The sequence below is a fragment of the Giraffa tippelskirchi genome, chromosome 3 (genome assembly GCF_054371585.1).
Source record: "Giraffa tippelskirchi isolate mGirTip1 chromosome 3, T2T-mGirTip1v1.2.pri, whole genome shotgun sequence".
Classification (NCBI taxonomy): domain Eukaryota; kingdom Metazoa; phylum Chordata; class Mammalia; order Artiodactyla; family Giraffidae; genus Giraffa; species Giraffa tippelskirchi.
Window position 1 is genome coordinate 20,261,830 of NC_137277.1, and position 13,933 is coordinate 20,275,762.

Here is a 13,933-nt window from a genome sequence, read left to right on the forward strand (position 1 = left end):
CTGCTCTGATCTTACTGATCTGCTCTCCCCTTCACAGCAGCGGTAGCCTCATCTTTGCCCGGTGCTGGGAGTTCTTAATCCACCTGACAAGCCAGTGAATTACCTGGCTGGAATGGCCCCTCTGCACCTTCTTCTGTGTCAGCCTCACCCTCTCTGGATGATAGCACTGCCCCAGAACTCTGCATGGAAAGGGCATGATGACCCTGTCCCAGGAGGCAGCTGGGGCCCCTAGGGCTTTCTACAGAGCCATCCTTTTAACTCTGGCTAGAAGGGAGCCCAGACAGGTGAGGCAAACAGGAACAAGACAGGGAGCGTGTAAGAATCTCCAGGTGGCAAGATCTGCATGGACCCACACATCCATTGGCAACATACCACATACTGACTACTGCCTCCCCTGCCAGCTCCCTCTTGGCCCCGCAGGCTGACTGGGGGTTGAGCTGTGGTTGGGGGTGGGGGTGGGGAGACAATACTCATGTATCAAGCTAGGCAGGATGCTTTCACAAACCCTATCTCTCTACTTTTTCCTTTTATTAACAAAAAATGTTCACGTTCCCCATATTTTAATAGGAAGCACAGGACATGATACAAAAACTCAGAAGACTTAAAAGGATAAATGGTGAAAAGTTAGGGCTTCCCAGGTGGTGCAGTGGTAAAGAATCCACCTGCCAATGCAGAAGACACAAGAGGTGCAGGTTCAGCCCCTGGATCAGGAAGATCCCCTCCAGTAGGAAATGGCAACCCGCTCCAGTATTCTTGTCTGGAACATTCCACTGACAGAGGAGCTGGGTGGGCTACAGTCCATGGGGTCGCAGAGAGTCGGACACGACTGATCATGCATGTGTGCGTGTGCCTGCATGTGCTCTCACACACACAGTGAAAAGTTGGTGTCTCTCCTTTCCTGTCCCTTGGGTCCCTTCCGCAGGGACAACTACAGTTTTACAGTCTTGTGTGTACTCCCAGAACGTGTCTATACATTTACAAACGTAATTTACACCTCCTATGAGTCACACCTGAGGGAAACCGAGGCCCTCAGAGAAGTGAACTACTCTGACTAAGGTCACACAGCTGTGAAATTGACAGAGCTGGGATTTGCAAACAGATCTAACTGTAAAACTCGGCTCTTTTTGCTGTCTGCGCTCTGGCAGAAGCAAGCCCTGGTACCGACAGAGCCCCCACTCCCACCCCCGCCCACCATGAACCACTGGCTGTGACAAACCTCCATTCTGAGGCCTTGGAGATGCACGGGTCTCTGATGAGTGTCCGAGGCTCCAGGGACCTGTACTGACGTACTAGGGAGGAAGCATCTTGCTATGGAAGAAGGAAAGTTCCCACAGGTGTCCTTTTGTGGCTGCTGTGTGGTTGGGCCCAGTATGACTCCCAAGGTACAGAGAGTTCTGGAGAGAGAAGCTACATGAGCGTATGAGCATGGGTCTCTGGCTAGAGGGGATCATGGTTGTGGTTTCAACTATATTTCCAGAAAATGCCCTCATGATCTCCCTGTGGTTGGGCAGGGCTGAGGGGGGATGGGAAGTGTGGGGGCTGTTCTCTGTGGAAGCTACGTGTGGGTGCAAGCAGGTGAGGGGGGGAGGCTGCGGTCAGTCCCTGGTGGAGAGGAGGCAGGATGCCTGAGCAGGGCTGCCCACCAGACTTCCAGGCTCTCTCTCAAGTCTCTCTCTCTCCTTGGTCAGGCCAGGGTGGGCTAAGAGAGACCCCCAACTCTCTTGACTAGTGAACACCGCTGCACCTGCAGCTATGTCTCAGGCAGCTTCCTGTGTGAGCTCTCTGTAGGGTCTTTCTGGATCCTGGCTTCCCATTCAGTTTCTTTGTTTCTGTGACTCCCTATGGGTCATGTCTCAGTCTGGTGTCCCCTCAACTTAGGGATCTGTGTCCCTGAGGCCCTATGAGAACCAGGAGACCCAGGTAGGGTCTCACCTCATCTGCAGTGAAAGGAGGGAGAGGTAGGTAGTGAACATTCCTTCCTCAGGTTGACAACATTCTTGTTTTGCAGAGGTAGTAGCCAGAACATTCTGTCCTTGTGTCTGTGCACACAGCCGGCCAGATCTAGCTTGCTGCCTAGTGGTCAGTCAGAGATGTGCTATGAGATGCTAGAGTCAAGAGACATACCTGCCCCGCCCTCCCAGCATTCAGACCGGCACCTTCCACGCTGGTGAACAACAGCCAAGGCAACTGCATTGAGTCCTAGACCTGACCAGTCCTAGGAAGAGGAGTGCAAATCTTAAAATCAACAATAACAATTAACTGCCCTATAGTGCTTTGCAGCATTCGAAGCACTTACATGTACTCACTCACTAAATTCTCCTCACAATGCTTTGAGGTAGGTCCTATTACCATTATTATATGACAATGAGGAAATCAAGACAGAAAACTTGCTCCAGGTCACACAACTCAAGGAGTTGATGGTGAATCTGGTTCTAGATTCTGTGTTTTTATTTTTTTTTAATAATTTTATTTATTTATTTTTGGCTGTGCTGGATCTTCGTTGCTGCACGGGCTTTTCTGTAGTTGCAGAGAGTGGGGGCTACTCTCTAATTGCAGTGCTAGGACTTCTCATTGTGGTGGCTTCTCTTGTTGCAGACCACAGGCTCTAGAGTTTTCAGGCTTCAGCAGTTACGGCGCGTGGGCTCAGTAATTGCAGTTCCCAGGCTCTAGAGCACAGGTTCAACAGTTGTGGCACACGGGCTTAGTTACTCCAAGGCATCTGGGATCTTCCCGGACCAGGGATTGAACCTGCGTCTCCTGCACTGGCAGGCAGAACCTTTACCTGTGCTGTGCTTTTAATTTTGCGATTCCGTGCTTTTAATTACTATGCAGTCATCCTGGTTTCCATTTCTATTCCTAGAGGGTAGGGTTTGTTCCTCAAATATTTACTGAGTGTCTGCTCTGGGCTGGGACAGCGTGGGAGCATTTAAAGGTGAATGGGATATTGTGTGTCATTGAGGGTAGAAAGGCATGTAAACAAGAAATTGTCCTTCAGCATGAGGGGTGCCATAATATGAGCATAAACGTGTGGTTGGAAACGGGGAGGGTGAGGTGTACGCTGCCTAGAGCAAGTGTCACCGAAAGGCAGATGTCAAGTGGCAGGGGGACATTCCAGGCAGAGGGAAGGGTATATGAAAGCTTACAAGAAAGAGATATGGTGTGCCTAAGTGTTGAAACCTCATGGACAGTAACTGTCAGAGGGGTTGCCAGAGAGCTCAGGGCTGGCACTTCCGTCCAGCTTCCTGCTCCAGCCTGTCCTCCAGCTCTGGCCTCCAAGCTCCCAGTACCTAGTTTGTGAGAAGCACTGTGCCAGGTGTTGGCCCACAATGTGGGAGAAAAGCGGTAGCCTGGGTGGCAGAGAAAGAGCTGGTGATCAGCTGCAGACAAAGATCTTTGTGGCTGGTGTTACTCAGGAGGTGAAGGCAAGGCTGCTGGGAAGAGCTGCCAAGGGAGGATTATGGGAGGACGTGGGGACTTGCCGATTGTGGTCATCTCTGGACAGGAAGATTTTCAGACTGTAGGGAAGGGACATGCTCTGTGCGTGGTGGTGGGAGGGGGTGCTTCTCCTCCTTTCTGCTGCTGCAGCGGGGTTTCTGGAGATCTGACATGCCTTGCTTTGGTGCTGGCCCTTGGAGGGTTGCCAGGGAAACCGTCGGCCAGCTCCAGAGATGTAGCCAGAGGAGAGTGGGTGACTCAGGCTGCCTTCTCAGATACTGCACCCCCTCCCCATTACATGCAAAAGGCTCTCAGAGACCCTTTCTTCTGGATCCTACACAGCTGATCCTGTCTACTCTTCTCTCTCTGGATAGAGAGTCCCTCCTGTAGTTCCACTGGTGGGATTCCCCAGAGAGGGAAATATCTCAGACACCTCTGGTCCCCATAGATTCACTCTGGAACAGTGGATGGAGGGTGGCGGTAAACTCCTGCTGTGTCCCTTCAGGCTTTCCTCTTGCCTGTCCTCCGTGTGGTAAGCGGCAGGAGCCCAGGCTGAAACGCCCTCCAGGGAGCACACCCGGGATAATTATTGATGGGGCAGCAGTGGACTTCTGACCTTGGCCTGCGAGGGACAGGACCCAGAACGCGGGCCCCAGCCCAGGCGAAGGAAGGTGGGAGGGCCGCAGAGGGGGGCCAATCAACACGACCACAGGAGAGGACAGCCGACCCTACCCAAACAAAGCAGCATGGGCTCGCGGCCCGCGGACCCGCCCGGGAGTCGAGCTGCAAAGCGGCTCCACCACCGCGAAGAGGGGCTGCCAGCGGCACTGGCGCCCCCGCACTCGCCCAGGACGCTCGGAGGGGGTTCCGGGTCCCTCCAGGGCGGCCGCGGAGGTGGGGCGACGGACCACGGGGCTCGCGAGCGCGCGCCGGGCGGAACCAGGAAGCGGCGCGCGCCGGCGCGGGGCGCGCTCGGGGTTGCGGGCGACGCGCGCGGTCGGGCCTCCGGGCGCGAGCGGCGCGCGCGCCCCCGTGGGCCCCGGCGCGAGGAGAGTCGTCGGCCGGAGCCGTCACCCCGGGCGGGACCGAGCGCAGGCGACGACGCGCGGCGGCCCGGCCGAGGGAGGGAGCGAGAGAGCGAGCGAGCGAGCGGGCGGGCGGGCGAGCCAGAGAGCGGGCAGGAGGCAGCCGCTGGCGCCCGAGGGGCCGAGCGAGGTAGGAGCTGCGGGGCCGGTCTGAGGCTTGGGGCCCGCGGAGGGAGGCCGGGGAGCTAGCTCGGGCGGGGCCCTGCGCCCCGGCCGCCCAGACGCCCGGCAGGGCCTCGCCGCCGCCATCGCTCCCCGACCGGGAGGGCGGCCGCGGGGACCGCGCACTGGATGAGGGAAGCCATGCGGGGCGAAGGCTGGAGGGCCGAGCGAGGGGCGTCGTGCGGAGGCTGCGGCGGGCCGGGATGGGTAGCGGGCAGAGACCGTGCGTGCACGGCTGTCTGGGTGGGCTGTGGTCGGTCGCTCACACCTTCGTGGTGCAGTTACCCCCCGCCGGCTCCTCGCGTTTCTCCTTATTTCAAGAGAGTTATCAGCGACTCCTGGGGGTGGGATGAGCGCGGCGGGGGGCGGCGGGGCGGCGGGGATTTATCCAAGCTTCAAGGAACAGCGCCTTATAAGGAGCCCAGACAACAAATACGAGCGTTTCGTTCATGCTCGGGGGGCAGGGGAGTTGCAGAATCCCCCATCAGGACCCGCCAAGCCCCGGCTGGTGCGTGTGGCGGTGGGAAGCGGCGCGTTCTGCTTTTCTAGCCAGGGATAAAGAGTTTTTTAAAAAGTGCTCCTGGTGTTGGGGGCAGATACGCAGCGTCGGAAGGATAGTCCGTTGTGTTACCCCAGCTGGTCTGAGGCTAAAGGAATCTGGCAAGATGGTCAGGCGGATCGAAGAGGAAAAGAAGTTGTGTGGAGCAAGAGGCGTTTGCAAACACTTGTAGCCAGCAATGATGGAAAAGGCGAAGACTGGAAAACAAGCGCCAGTTTTAGGAAGAGGGGATTAATGCGAACCACAAGAAATTTAGGGGCAAAAAGAGATAGCAATCCTCTCTTTCCTAAAGAGCCATGCCACATCTTTTTTGTTTTTGTTTTTCTTGTCCCCTCTGATCCTGTCATTGTATTTGATACTGTCGTATCAAATAAATAGTGCTCAAAGTGGGTCGTAGAATGTTAGAGCTGGAAAGGACCCCCGCGGACCCCCCGTGCTGCCTTCTTTATTGAACAGTGAGGAAACTGAGGCCAGGTACGTGGAAGGATCGGCTGCTCTGTTCACACAGCTGTTTAGAACTTCAGGAACTGAAATGTCGGTCTGAAGACTCTCAGATCAGTGCTCTTCCCGAAGCACAGAGAAGTAGTAGATCTTGCCCTAAATACAGTTTCATAAATTGTCTCTGGAATGCCCTCGGGGAATAACCCCTTGAAAGGGCCAATGTATCACCTAGTTATTAAACTGAGCTTAGGTCCCTTTTTCAGTCTTCAAATGGTGTTTATCGTCCGCTTGTATCTTAGATTTCCAAAGTGGTTGGATAGCCGCCTGGGCCATAATAAGCTTTCAGCTGTTGAGTATATTATCTCAAATAATTTTGTTATCGTTCAGCAAAGATAATAGGACTCTGCCTCTTTCCTCAACGTTTTTCTGTGATTGTTTATTTGTTTACATTATGTTGATCACATTGTTGGTGTTCATTGACTATGTGTTTTATTTAGCGTGCTTGTCATTTTTTGAATTTCATTCCCTAACAGTGTGAACACTAGATCAGTTTTGGTAGTGTTACATGGTGGAATTCTATTGCTTGACTTTATTTCAAGGTTTCAGGGTTCTTGTTTGTGTTGGTACCAGTTTCCATCTCTTGGAAGATCACAGTTGTTAGAATTCATAGTGTAAGGGGGAGAAGGAGGCTGCTGATTTTAAGAAAATGTATTATGTGACAGTTTGTGATGTCTGTAGGTTTAACCAGAACAGCACCACACTTTTGGTCAGGTTGGTGTTATCTAGTAGATTGCTTGTTTTCTGTAGCCTTTGGAAGATGGAAAATTCAAGCACCTGGTTGAGACACAGGGAGAGAATGGAGAGATGTTTTTTTGAAAAAAGCAAAACATTAAAAAAAAAAAGTTGATTTCTATCACCAGCAGTTTGGTTATTGCACAACTGGGAGCTAAACTGCATAAAATCTTTGCTGTACACCCAACTAAATAAATTATCCCCTCTTCTCACTAGTCAGGATTCACGTGTTTACCCACAGGCTGTTAATATGAATTGTGTTAAGAAATTTAAGGTGGCTGTGTTTCTTAATCAGGTACTTCATGATATACATGATGGAAGGGGGAGAAAGTGCTATCATTGTTTGAAGTGTTACAACATGAATATTTTGGTCAGCACTTCCTATTGTGCCCCAACTTCTCATTTCATCTTCATTTTCTTGCTCTCGATTGATGTTTTTTAAACAGTTTTATTTACATATGCAAAACCCACATCAGGACTAGTAAAAGGTATCATTTGTTTGTAGCTCTTTGGGTACTTAATGTCAAATTGTTTCAAGTTATATCATTATATTAAAGTTATTTCATATCATATTCAAATTATTTGTGATTTGTGTTAGGTTAGGTTTATGCTAATCAGTGTGCTTGTGGTAGTTCATTTGACTTATTTTTGTATAGGTAATTGATACAGGTAGTCTATTAGGAAAGGATGATGTAGTAAATAGGTAAATAATATGCTCAAGATTAGATTGCAGTTTGAAGGTAGAAGCCAAGGAAGCTTAACTCTTCTAGTGCCCTACAAACGTGTGTATCTCATGAATTTTCATAGAGTTCTGGATGTTCTGACCACCAGTGACACATATTTTTCCCTTTCTATTAGAGGGTAGATTACCTACACTCTAGTGTACATTATTGTGTATTCTATGTGTACAATAGTGTACTGTACATTATTCCTGCAAAAGGAAGCAGAAAACCTCCTGTTTTTTAGAAACTTAGTTTTTGAAAAAGTTATCTGACAGTTCTAGGTTACTGAGCTCTTCAGAAAAATATCCTTTTACTGCATAATAAAGTATCAAAATACTTTGATACTTCTTAATAAAAATAATGTTTAAAATTTGTTCTAAAGTATCACTGTCCCTGATTTTGTGTGGTATTTAAAGGAAAAGATTTTTCTTTAAATCTGCACTTTGTTAATAGAACCATTCTAAAATCGGAAGTATTTTTTCCCCTGCAATGTTGGAAACAACAGTTTTGTACTTATTTCTGGGAATAGGAAAGTCAGATTTAACAATCTAGTTTCCACTGATCAGTTTTTTTGTACATTTAAATCGTGATAACAGTGATTAAAAATGTTTTTACTTTGCTTTCTCTTAATTGTCATGTCCTTATTTTAATTAAACAGCTTGTTTACATTGGATGTTTTCTTATGAGTGATGATTCTTTACTATTAAAAAACCTAAGCCCATTTGGAGAGGATTTTACATATCTAAATCTAGGCTATTTTTACTAATCAAAGAAAAGAGTAATTTATAGGTGTTTGACTTTTAGTTGAACGAGACCCTCACTTTTGGTGGTTTTAGGGTTTTGGATGACGTTTTATTACTTTTGTTAGTTTTGGTTACACCCATGACTTCCTTGGAAGGTATCTTTGAGGTTTGGTTTCCTTTTTTTTAATGGTAATATTGGGGTGGGGGTGCTTCCTGTTTGTATTTTCAAAATTAGGTCCACATGGTAACCTTCTGGTAGTGTCACATTTTTATTTTATACGTATAAAGATGAGCATCATGCCATGTGGTTTGTCTTTGACCCATTGTACTGCCTCATGACAGCTCTACTGAGTACCCAGTTGGAAAGACAAGACATCCCAAATCTTCCCAGCTCCCTTCAAGGTTTAGCTGCCTTGGAAGAAGTCTTAACAACAAGTACCACAACAAAGGTGCAATTAACAGAAAAATGGGGCTGCCCCTTTCTGTTTTCCTGCCAGGTACCTAGAAAACGCATAGCGCTAAGATAGAGTGAAAACATGTTATGTGTAGCTTTGACTGTCAGAGCTTTCAAGGTGGGGTTGCCATAGGTTTATAAGATCTGGAACTCCATCTATCTAGCAGTGACTATACCAGTTTTTCTGACCTCACCTAGAAGTCGTACAGAAGTCGTACATGGAGGAGTTAAATAAGAATAAGGAGAAGTTTAGTGTGGTGATGGTAGAACTTTGGAGGAATCACCTTCAGTCATAAAACTCTTCCTTGACTCTCCTGGATAATCATTAACATGGTAGGTCACTTTTAATATAAATGTTGGACTCTGAGTTGTATGGAGCATTGCGGAGAAGAATATCCTTGAAAGAAGTACATATAGTATTGTTTCAGTAGTTGAAGCAAGTGGCCTTTTCCTCGCCTTCAACTAACTTTATTCTCAGAAGTGTAATGACTTAATAGACTGCTGATTAAATTGGCATTCAAACATGTTTGCAGTTTAGAGACAGTTTCTGTCTTGTAAATTTTCTTTTAGATCACATCACTGAAGGCAATACTGTATTAGTGTGTGGCGTGATTATGCATAATGCAATTTGCAAATAAGGTTGATGAATATCTTGACCTTCCACCCCCCCCCATAGTCAATAAAGAAGTATGAGTTTGTCACATACTGGATATTTTCTTCGTTGGGTTTATTCATAATTACTTCCATTTCTCATGTATTATAGTACTACTAAGATGAAAAATACATGTATTGATTGAAAATTTTTTGGAAACTAGCTTGCAGAATCCAACAGTTACTCTCCATTTGTTCTTCGATTGCCTTTGGCACTCTGATGAACTCTTTAAAATTATTTTTCAGATTTATTTCTAGTATGAAGAGAAATATCTCCATATTCTGTGCACTACTAGTTTTTTGAGGTGCTTATGCTGACTCATTTTTTTAATTTTACTAAGATATAGAGTATGGTTTGAGAGCAATAATGAGATTCTCAGAAAATATGAAAACTTTCCTTTCTGACTACTTAGAGAAAGGTTGGGGAAGACAAGGGGAAATACATCAATGAGCCAGTCAATTATTGTTATTTGTTGGGATTAATTTGGTGACTAATATTTTCAATGCCCATCAGGCTAGTAAAAGTGGCTTTGGCTTTACCCTGCAATGATCAGGACAAACCCAAGTGTTCTCTAATGTTGCTTGTCTTTTCCTGGTAGGGGATTTTCTTTTGCATATGGGAAATCAAGCCAAAGTTACCAGTAACAGCCACGTCCAAGATTTGTATATAAAAAAAGAAAAACTCTTTACCCCTCTGAGCTATACCTCTACTTACCATGGGCTCATTTGAGAAGGTATACTAATTATTTGTGTAATGATTATTATGCTATCTTTCAAAAAGTGATCAGAAAATTAATTTAAAAGTACTTCGAATTATGCCCCAAACCTAAAAGTGGAAAGATAGTAAAAATAATACCTAATACCATTCACTTACAGAGTGCCAAGCAGATACTGTTAGAAGCTCTTGGCATGTTTTAACTCATGATCCTCAGAGAGGTGGGTTCTATCCTCAGATGAAAGAGGAAGAAATGGCCACAGAGAAGTTAAGTAATTTGTTCAAGGTCACACTGCTGCTAATGGCAGGGCTGGATCCAGACGCAGGCCGAGCTGAATCCAGAAACTGAGTTGTTACCCACTGCCCCTCGAAGGAGAGCGGGTAACTGTCACTTTGCAGTGAGACGTTTGGTTTCTTTAGAGGTTTATGGTTCTTTGTGTTCCAAAATGGACTTTCTCTCTCTTTTTTTAATAGGAAATTTTAAATGTATATTTGGATTTTTTTTAAGTTTGTGAAGGCGATGTTAGGTGTTTTACAACTAATTTATATATTCCTAATAGAAATTATATTAAAATAGAGAAAGTCTTCATTTTAACTCTGAGTTGTCCTTTGTTGAGCTTTCTACTGGTGTTACCATGTACATCACAGGGGAAGAGCTATAAGCTGTCTCTTTGGCTTCTGTTTACAAACAAAAGGATCTTCTGTGTCAGTGTGGTTTGAGACATGCCTGTTTGTTGACTGAGAATGCAAGTATCCAGCTCATTTTATTTGCAACTTTATTTTGAAGGGATTTATGGTCCTATTCTTGTTTTAAAGCCAGTAATTGTGGTTTTTGAAATAGAAAGACTTAAGAATTTTAATTTGAGGGGATAGTTTTTAAGGCAGCTGAACTTATTGCATGTTTCTAGTTGTGCAAAGGCCCTGAGAAAATAGTCTCAGAACGTATTCCTTTTCATATCTGATGCTTATATTATTCTCTCTTTTTTTAGAGGTGGATTGTAAAGTTAAATCTTGGAGACAGAATTCACAACCCTAAAGTGTAGTGATTTGAACTTGAGAGATCAAGTCAGGGATGAGAAAAACTTCAATTCCCTGAGCAGACAGTATGAACTTGTTCAAATAAACAGAGGATGTTAGCTTCCAGGGTTGTCAAACTGTCACCTTTGACCAGGGTTGAATTTTCTTTGAATGTTGACAAAAGTTACAATGTCAGTGGAAAAAGCTTAATGTGAAGTATGTATAACTCAGAATTTCCTTATGTTTGTGTCAGTGAGATCCTACAATTAAAGCTTTTTTTTTTTAAGTGTATATATATGTCTGATGAGTTTAAAAAACCTTCAGTGGGGGTTTCCAGCCTTTAGGTGAGAGTCAATTAGAAAGTTTGTGAAAAACTATTTTGTATTGTCTAAAATTCAGAACCTATAGCTGGTAACAAATCAATATGTTTTTATAAAGAATGGGATTTTAAAAAATCCACACTGGGAGAAATTTAAAATATCATTGTAGCAAACTATATTTAAAATATCATTGTAGCAGAAAAAAGGAAAGAAAAGAAACTGTTGAGTACTTAATCTGTCAGAGTAATAAAAATTAGGATTTATTAGCTTCATGGTATAGCATTCTACAATATATTCATGGTTTAAACTAGGCAAAAATATTCTCTCAGAAATAATGCTGATTCTATTTTTCCTTTTGTTTCATGTTTCTAAAAATCATTTGGTCATCTTTTAGGCTTGAAAAAAGTAGCAACCGAGGTATCCACAGAAATATATAGCTCTTTACAGAATGAAACAGTCACTTCAACCTGTGGATTTATGTTTTTAGGATTTGTGATGTTTCTGGTAGAAAGTAAGAGAGAGTGCTGGTCAGAATTGAACTTTGTAGTCTTACTCCAGAAGATATGGAAGGTCCAATGCATAGAGATGTAGTGCAAATATTCCTTGTTCTTTTATTGTTATTGTTTCAATTGTGTAATGATATATTAAACCCTGAATGTGAGCATATTTTAAAGATGAGTTTATCCTTGAGTGAGTTTAAACATCAAGTAAAAATACTAATGCATTGTAATGTGTAATAGAGATTGGCTTTCCTCCTTAACTGTTGAAGGTACCAAAACAAAATAGAAAATGTTTGGCTTCCTGAATGACATGGCTGCAGTGAACATGCTGAGTTGGTGACGAAGCATAATCCTTTGATTTTGCAATACCAGAGTAAAACGCATAATTTTAAAGGAATGGGTCCATAAGATAACTTACTGCCTTAACCATGTATTTTAAATTTTGTCCCAGAAATGTGACATCATCAAAATTTATGGTTTTGAAATTTTATTCCTTAAGTGTGAGAGGTCTAGTTGGGACAGAACATTATATTCCAGTTATATTGGTAAATTTCAACAGGACAAATGTAAAAAACAGTGGCTTTTATGAAATAACTCCTAAAAGAAATATATAGGCCAGGCGTAAGAATAGGCACTGAAAAAAGATTTCTTCTGGGTTGTGGGATTCTGGTGTATGTGTCCACTTTCTAGTAGCTTCCCATTTTTCTGCAATAAATAGGTAATAATAAATAGGAACCCTGGAGAAGGAAATGGCAACCCACTCCAGTATTCTTGCCTGGAAAATCCCATGGACAGAGAAGCCTGGCATGCTGAAGTCCTTGGGGTCCCAAAAGAGTTGGACAGAACTTAGCGACTAAACAACAACAATAAATAGGAAATACTTCTGTAAACAAGAAAAGAAACTTATTTTTAATCAATCGGTGAAGAACATGTGAGAGAGCTCTATAATAATGGAATATTATTTAGCCATAAAAAGAAGGAAATCCATTGTGACAGTGTGGATAATGCCCCTTGAGGGCGTTATGCTAAGTGAAATAAGTCAGACAGAAGAAAATGCTGTCTGACCTCACTTACTTGTGGAACCTACAGAAACTGAACTCCTAGAAACAGCAGACTGGTGGTTGCCAGGCGAGCACAGTGGGGAAATGGATGAGAGTGGTTAAATGGTACAGATTTCCAGTTATTAAGATGAATAATAAGTTCTGGGGATGTAAATTACAGCATGGTGACTATAGTAAACAATACTATATTGTGTATATTTTAAGTTGCTAAGAGAGTAGATCTAAAAGTTCTCACCAAACAAAAATTGTAACTATGTGAGTTGATGGATGTGTTAACTAACCTTATTGTGGTAATCATTTTGCAATATATACTTATATGAAATCATTTCATCTACATCTTAAGTTTGCACAATGTTATATGTCAGTTATATCTCAATAAAGTTGGGGAAAAAGTTATTTTTAAAATGGCTTCTGTATATTGATTTATCTCAGAATGAGAAACCTGTTTTTGTTTTCAGTTAGTGTTTCCTATTTAGGAGCAGAAAAACAAGTAGATTGTGATGTTTGTGTTAAATATTTGGCATGATGATATGACATCTTTTTTTGATGAATGATATTAAAATCATTTTACTGTATTTAATAGTCTTAGAGTTAAAATAACTTGAGGATTGAGTTATTTCTTATATTTGATGGAATGCTTCATATTTTTATATATAAGCTGATGGAGAATTATAATACTGTTTATAAATATAATAAGGAAATTATGTTATTTTACTTGTGTATATGCCCTACTAGGTTGCCAGTCATTTCATACTGAAGGTGTGTGTTTGTTTTTTCAACTTTTGGGGAGAAAATGGTCTTATTTAACTTCTAGTAATGCTGAACATTATTTCAGTATATTTTCTGCGTTTGCTTTTGTACCGCTTTCTCATTCATGATGATACCTGCAAAGGTTGCTAGGTGTATAGATTTCTTTTTCTTGCAATCTCATTAGTCATGCTTAAGGAAACCTCTGGTGAAAGACTCTTTCGGGTATATGTCATTGCTAATACAGGAGACGTGTTTTGCCTTAATTAAATTTACATTAAATAGTTTATTTGTAATGAAATCTAGTGTATAAAAGCATTTAACATTTTAAGGTGTTTAAGGAATAAAAATGAATATAAATTACAGGTTTTAGAATTGTGAAGCATAGCTCTCTAGGTCTTCTCACTTTGCAGCAAATAAAATTGCAGTCTTAAAATATGTACTATTGAGCCCAGCAGAACACCTACATATTTTATGTAAAATTCAACTCAGTAAACATCTACCTTAACTTAGATTATACTTTGTAATT

At 43.3% G+C, this 13,933-nt stretch overlaps 1 protein-coding gene across 10 annotated transcripts in view; it reads left to right on the top strand.

Annotated features, from left to right (window-relative positions):
* The first annotated feature begins 4,469 nt into the window (after positions 1-4,469).
* The window catches only part of LOC145541341 (signal transducer and activator of transcription 5B), a 65,461-nt gene continuing 55,997 nt past the window's right edge, over positions 4,470-13,933 (top strand). For all 10 annotated transcript variants that reach the window (XR_014078942.1, XR_014078943.1, XM_081577590.1 and 7 more), the window contains exon 1: positions 4,470-4,650. The gene's annotated coding sequence lies outside the window, so the exon portion shown is untranslated. The remainder of the gene's footprint in view (positions 4,651-13,933) is intronic.